Consider the following 7,435-nt stretch of genomic DNA (forward strand, 5'->3'; position numbering starts at 1 on the left):
TACTAAACCAAAGGATTTTGCCGACTCCATTTGACGAGTTAATGCAGAAAAGGAAATGGTTCGTGCATTCATACTCTTTAACACATTAGTAACCCCCTTCCATCAATGTTCATTTGCGCACTGCAAGCAAGCAGTTCATGTTTGACAAGGCAGTATCTGCAAACAACTATTAGTGAATATTGGTACTGTCACCGACACAGAAAGCAAAGGACTGGGGATTCGGTGGTCTAATATTAAGAGGTCGTGCAACATGTAGACATTGATAGCGATATAGGGGAAGTTCCCGTCAGGCAACAATGGTTCTTTGCCTGACCCTACACAAGCATGCATATGTTGTCCATTAAGATGTGGTGCGCAGCCTTGGAGACAACATACCCGGGGCAAGGGTGACCAAATGGGGGACAGTGTCAGTGAGCAAATGTGTGTAAGCTCAGTCAATTCTTCCTATTCTATACAGGGTGGGTCATCCAGCTTCGACTGTCTTGGTCTTTTAAGGCGTTCGTAATGTGGGATAATGTGTGAGATTGATTGCAGGTTATTAGGGTTAGCGACGACAATAGGGAAATAGTCAAAAGAGCAACCATCTCTATCTCCTTAGCCTTCCCCATCTCTCTTGAACACTTCGGCCACTTCAGAACAGCAAACTTCAATGTCCAGCAAGGAGGCAGCCCTGGAATGTCCGACACATCACTATCATCCATCAAGTGACATTTCTCATGTACTTGAGTGTTCAATGACCACCAGTGAGATCCCCAGAACACCAGAGATCAATCGATGGTGTTAGCCAAGATGCTTTAACAAATGTTGTAGAAAGGATACTAAAAAATTGAGGAAACTGTGAAAGAGAAGGAGTCCATGCACCAGTTCTAGAGTAGTACAAAGAGAGAGAGAAAAGTTTGGACACAACACAAATTTATTTAGGCAAAAATCAAAAGGTGCCTCTTTTTAAAAAAAAAGTCAAAACAACACCCCATCATATTTCTCATCTCGAAAATAACCTTATTCCAACACTGTTATAGCAGCTATAGTCGTAACTGCTACAACATAAAGAAAAATTGTTCCATCTTGGTCAAAATTACTACACAAAAGACACTGTTATATCAAAATAATTTTTAACAACTTTGTCAAAATTACAAACTCGATCAAATTGCTTCAACTTGATCAAAATCAGGTCAACACTGTTGTAGCAACTATGGAGAATAGCTACACAATTGTTCCATAGCTACTACAACATGTTGACCCGATTTTGACCAAGTTGAAACAATTTTGATGCTAGAGTAATTTTGACTAAGTTGGTAAAAATATTTTATATAAAGTGTCTCTATGTCAGTGCTTTATGTGTAATAATTTTGACCAAATTGGAACAATTTTGCACTATGTTGTAGTAACTAGGCCATAGTTGCTACAACAACATTGGAATAAGGATTTGGGAGTAAAAACATGCTGAGGCACTTTTTTTTTACTTTCTTTGAAAAACGACGCCCTCTTGACAAAAAGGATAATAAGGGGCACCCTTTTGATTTTTACTCAATTTACTTGGCCCTACACTGGAGAAAGTTGTGGCAGCGAATAGTAGCATTGTTTTGGGGATGTTTTGACCCAAGATGTCAACGTTCAAAAGCATGGTTTTGCATTGCCAATCCAGACAAGGTTGTGATACGGAATGAACATTAGTTTGATGGATGTTGGAAAAGAATTTTGGTGAAATTGCAGGTAGAATAAGATTGAGATAGTGAATGTTTCACAGTTCATAAGATAACTTCTTCAATTTCACTTTTTTTATTCTGCTTAAATGTGTTTTGCAATGGCCATAAATTTGTCAGCATATTGAACTGCCATGTCCCACAGTTCAAAGGAAGTTAGGTACCACCCCATGGAGATATGTTTACTACCAAACTAATGTGGCACAAACCAAAACTCATACAAAGAATTCTTACAAAATTAGCTAAAGATAATTTTTTATTATTCCAAGTTAGATCAGAAGATCCCAATCCCCCATGATAATCATTTTTCAATATAATAATATTCCTTTTCATGATTTTTTTCTCCATAAGCAATTGTACATCAGTCATGCATCTCAGTAGACAAAAACATAATGCTAATGAAATCACTTGTTTTGCACATGGCTGTCCCTTAACAATAAGTTAAACTCGAAGTTGACTTCACAGGCAGAATGAAGGAAAAGAGTCAATTATAATTTCTGTGTGGGCACAAATGACATTTCAAACTTTCTAAAAGAAATTTAAAATAGCAAACTTAAGTAGAGCAAAATTCTCCCTAGGAATCAGGATTATGTTAATGCAAAGAAAAAAACAACACTTGTTGTTTTGTCAACAAACTGATGAACCAAGAAAATTCCACAACACCAGATATATTAATCAAAAAACTGTAAAAGTAGTAGGTGAAACCTGAAACAGAAGAGACCGTTGTTTTGTCTCTCAATCAAATTGCTTTGTGACCCTATACCCTGGCCTCCCAATCTTAACTGCAAGGATAGTGCAATGTAACAACTAAGCACCAGCAATTGATTTTATATAGATCCAGAATATATAGATATATCAGTTGCAATGCCCCTATGTTAATCTATCTGAGCATTAGATAAAAGAGAAAATGGATACAACTTACAAGTAAGATAAGTGTTAAAGTACAAAAACATTGTGCAGAAATAAATTACTCAAAGATAGAGAAAAGAAAAAGAAAATGTAACCAAAACAAAACAACTTATACAAAGAGGACCAGACACAAGAAAAGATTACTTAATTAATTCAAATAAAAGTTCAGAGACTCATCTAATTCACTCAAAACTCTATCTCAAGAACTTCTTGGTTCATTAGATGCAACCATGTGAGATATTGGAAGAGATCATCTAATATAATCAATGTGTTCGGACATTTAGAGAAGCTATTCAGAGATGCACAAGTGGTTGATGAGCAGTGTGGTCATAGTCATTTAGACATGCATAACGGTTCAAAAATGAATAGTGGATATAGTCGATAGAAAAGAGCACATAACCTTTTCATAATGATAAGTATATTGCATATTTCACAGCTTATATATCCTTTAATAAACCAATTTGCAGAATGTACAGATCACCTCTGATGTTGTGACAAAGTTAATAGTTAAGCTCTTCGACTACCAACACATGATATCTTACAGGTAAGAAAAAGCAATGGTAGTAAGGTTGAATAACCCCAAATTAGATAGGGCCAGTAAATATCTCAGAAACATAAAACCTCCTACCTCTGATGAATACTTAAAATCCCTCAACGAGGATAAACTTGCCAAACTTTATAGGGCAAAACTGCATCTTTCCAGTAAAATATTTTCTAGCTGCAAACAGACTGAAATGATACACAGAGACTGAGAAAATAATGGGATACCGGACTTGCGAAGGGAGACATTCCGCTTGTGGGGCTGAGGCTGGGCGAGTGCTTCCTTTGGCCTCGCGGGCAGCTCGTTTGGCGAGGTTAGTCTGGTGGCGCTTTCCCTGGGTGTGAGCCAGATAATTTCCCTCGTTGTTATGTAGCGTCAGGCAGAGCTTGCGCTCATAGCTGAAACGAACCCGATCGAAAAATCATATCAAAGAAGAAGGGCACGGCATGCGCAAACCCTACCCACATAGAGTTGCGCAGAAACTCCCAACGTTTAGGATGAGTACCTGCCGAGATGGTTGCGCATGAAGTAGGGGTCTTTTGCGAGGTCGATGGTCTCGAGGGCGAGCCGCCGGAGGCGCTCCCGGCGGTCGATCGCCTCATTCTGCGCGGAGGAGCTCCCCCCGCTGCCCGGCTTTTATCCCCATGCCCGATCCATATCGCTCGATGCAGACGGTGCGACGGTCCAAACCTGATATAACTTTCACATCGTTTCGGATTCGAACCCTAGAATCCCAATACGAGAATCCGATTAAAATCCGGGTTCGTTGGAAATGTGTATGGCTTTTTCCTTTTTTTTTTTCAAGAGGTATTCTTGTCACAATAAATTCCTGTCACAAATTTGTCACAATAAATCTGGACCGTTAGATGTTAAAATAGAAGATTAAATCCAACCCATCACAATCACTCATTCAATCTACGGCCTGAATTTAATCTTAACTTTAAAATCTCACCGGTCCAGATTTGTTGTGACAAATTAAATTTGTTATGACAAAAAGCTTTTTTATTTTTTTTCAAATATACCCAACGCTTATTTTTTTCTAAAAAGGGTATCTCATTATTGTGAAATTTTCTAAATGCCCTTTAAATTCATTTAAATATAGAATCGTCAATTTGAATTAGATCCATTACAAGAATTAGCCTGTCCAATCAAATAATTTAAATAGATTTGATTCATATTTCATCAATCTATTTTACAATTGGTCCAAGTGGATTGGCTGATTTGGGTCAACGATTCTCTTGAACCGACCCATGGTGGGTTTGGATTGACCTATGGATTGAGAATTTTTTTTTCTTCTCAAATTTAATGGGCTCGTGAACTTAACAAATCTAATCCATGATTATATTTAAAAATTTTAATATTTTTTATATATTTTTTTTTATTTTTGATAAATTCATGAATTTAACCTACCTAATCTACAATGCTAATGTAAAATTTTTAATCTTTTATATATAATTTTTATTTTTTGATAAACTTGTGGGTTGATCCATCTAATCCACAATCTATCTTGAGTTGAATTGGATTAGGAGATTTCCTAGCCTATCAAGATATAGGATTGGTCTGTCCTGCTATATAATATGTTTTTAATGGATTAATTTGCTTAAAAACTAGTGCACTACTCTTGTGGCTATAAAAAACTAATTTTTTTGTTATATTATATAGTTTTGGTGATCTAGATTATCTCAATTTTAAAAGTGACTAATTTGACTCCATAGAAATTTTTCATAGATCTCTAAAAATAAATCCTAAAATTGTCTTAGCAATTGCAATAACAATCAACCTTTATAGTCTTCATGGTCCCTATAAGATCATTCCAATAGCAAAATAGATATTCACTCATGAGGTAAACTCGTGAACCTTTTTTACACATGGGCACTTTGGCCCATGACCGATCTAAATTTTACCATCAAATTCAACGTCGATGTATGTCCCAATCGAAAATGGATTATGAGTATTTTTTACACATTGTTAGGATAAGAAAATTTAAATTTTATAAGTTTTGAACATTTTAAGAATCATAATACCAAAAGTCTTATCCTGATAGACTTCAGAGCTGAGACAGTAAAATTATATATTTTCATCTTTTAAAATGTCAATGAGTTCGATACTCTAAATTAAAAAAAAATAAAAAATATTATATATATCTATATATACAAATTTGATAATTTAAGTTTTTACATTCTTTTTTGTAAAATGTAAAATCTGTCACCCCAACGACCCACACAGTCGGGCTCACGACCATATATGAGGAGGTAAATCGAGAAATTATAGTTGGCCATGACGGAGGAGGGTATTGTCTACAACTTCGTCGATATTCAAACTCTTACCCTTCTGCAAGTTTGCTCTGTCATAATCAACTCAGCTATGCCCAGAGGCTTTAAACTATTACATTCAATTAAATAGGAGTTGTATACTTGTATTCAACTTTATATTACCCTATTTGACAACAAGCCACCGAATTTATCAGTTGTTGGTTGTAAATTGCAATTTCAATCAATGGCGGAGCTAGCCCGGATGATTTATCCAAGCTAATCTCTCATTGTGAACGACACCGACATAATAACCCAGGTTGTATCCTTTGTTTTTTTTTAAAAAAAAAATTATCCATAGATTTAAGCTTTTACGTCGTTGGACCCGAGGTATAGCCCGAGTAACATATAGTGTGGCTCCGCCCATGCTTTCAATAATCTACAAGCCAAAGTGGAGTGTCATGAAGTCTATTGAAAAAAAAAACTTATATCATCTCTTATAGAATTGTAGATTCTTTATTATTCAATGTTCTCCTCTATTATGATCAACTACAACTTGTTGATTTATCTCCTCATAGATGATCATGGAGCCGACCATGTAGGGTTGCTAAGGTGATAGATTTCACTTTTTTACTGAAGTAGATTCTTTACTATTCATTTTAGGCCTTTGGAATCATTGAAGGGGTATTCTATTTTATTTTTTAATCAAAAGACGTCTTCCATTAGCAACTCATGTATAATTATGCAATTGTCTTCTAGTACATTGTTCCTATTATTATCTACCATCTGTATTTTTTTTATCTAAATCTTGAATTGAGGACGCGTTGTAACAGTTACGAAATCGTAGTTTCGCAGTTGCTACAATACAAACATTCACATTATAGTAGATATGATTTCGTAGCTACTACCATGCAAATTCAATTTTGTTCATCTATCATTCATATTATAATAATTATGAAAGCGTAGCTGCTATAATATATATAACCACTATGATTTTATAGATGCTACAATACACCTCTGATTCAAGATTTAAGTTGAAAATATAAACGGAAGATGATAATTACATTCAATAAAACTTTACCACCATATTTGTAGGTCATTGTGTACTTGATGAGTTCCACTTATTTATTGTTGAGGTCCATCCATCACTTTTGCTATAGTAAAAGGTGGAATTTATCACTTCAACGGTCTCATACAGTCGGTCTCATGATCAATTATGAAAAGGTAAATCGAGAAACAACAATTGACCATTACGAAAAGGGTATTTTCTTGACTTTGTTGAGATTCGACTCTTACCTATTATAGCAAGTCTACTCCGTAGTAATCAACTCAAACTATGTCCCAAGGGTAAATGAATATCACCTTTGCACAGGCAAGTGGATGTCCAAATTGCTGGGGAGAAAAAGGACAATACAATGAAAGGAATCATTTTTACGTGATTAGTACGATCGGCAACTAATGGCTATGAACATTCAATCATAACAAATATCTAGTCTTAAGATTACAGATGAAGATGTATACCACTAAAAAATATTATACACATTAAGATACAATTAAAGAGTGATTAAAGATTAGCGAAAAAAGAGGGTGATGAGATGAATATTGAAAAATTCTCTTAATCATAAATAATTTCAGCATTTTTTCCAATTGAAAAAAAAGACACCCAGACTTTCAAAATAAAATAAAAAGGCATCATGTAAATAGTCAAAAGAATATTTTATTTTCAAAATAACTTAAAAGATGATGGCCCATTATATGTTTTGTACTGAAAATATTTTTTATTCAAGTGTTGCTTTAATAGTTAGGCTGTTAAATATGAAAATTTTGACTATTTTATTTTAATCAAAATTATTATACATAAAATATTATTTATATCAAAATATGTTGTACCAACTTAATTAAAATTATTTAAATTTTATTAAAATCATTTTAGATATGTCAAAATCACTTTAAAATAAATTATAATAGCTAATTAGATAACTACTATAGTATTTAACTATCAGAATTATTTTTTAAATTTTATTAAAATTATT

At 34.3% G+C, this 7,435-nt stretch overlaps 1 pseudogene; it reads right to left on the reverse strand.

The window, feature by feature from the left end:
• Positions 1 to 2,378: 2,378 nt before the first annotated feature.
• LOC141827214 (uncharacterized) overlaps positions 2,379 to 7,435 on the reverse strand; it is a 6,409-nt pseudogene continuing 1,352 nt past the window's right edge.

The sequence above is a fragment of the Curcuma longa genome, chromosome 4, assembly GCF_044706935.1.
Source record: "Curcuma longa cultivar G26 ecotype Majalengka, Jawa Barat chromosome 4, ITB_CL_G26_1.1, whole genome shotgun sequence".
In the NCBI taxonomy this organism is placed as follows: Eukaryota; Viridiplantae; Streptophyta; class Magnoliopsida; order Zingiberales; family Zingiberaceae; genus Curcuma; species Curcuma longa.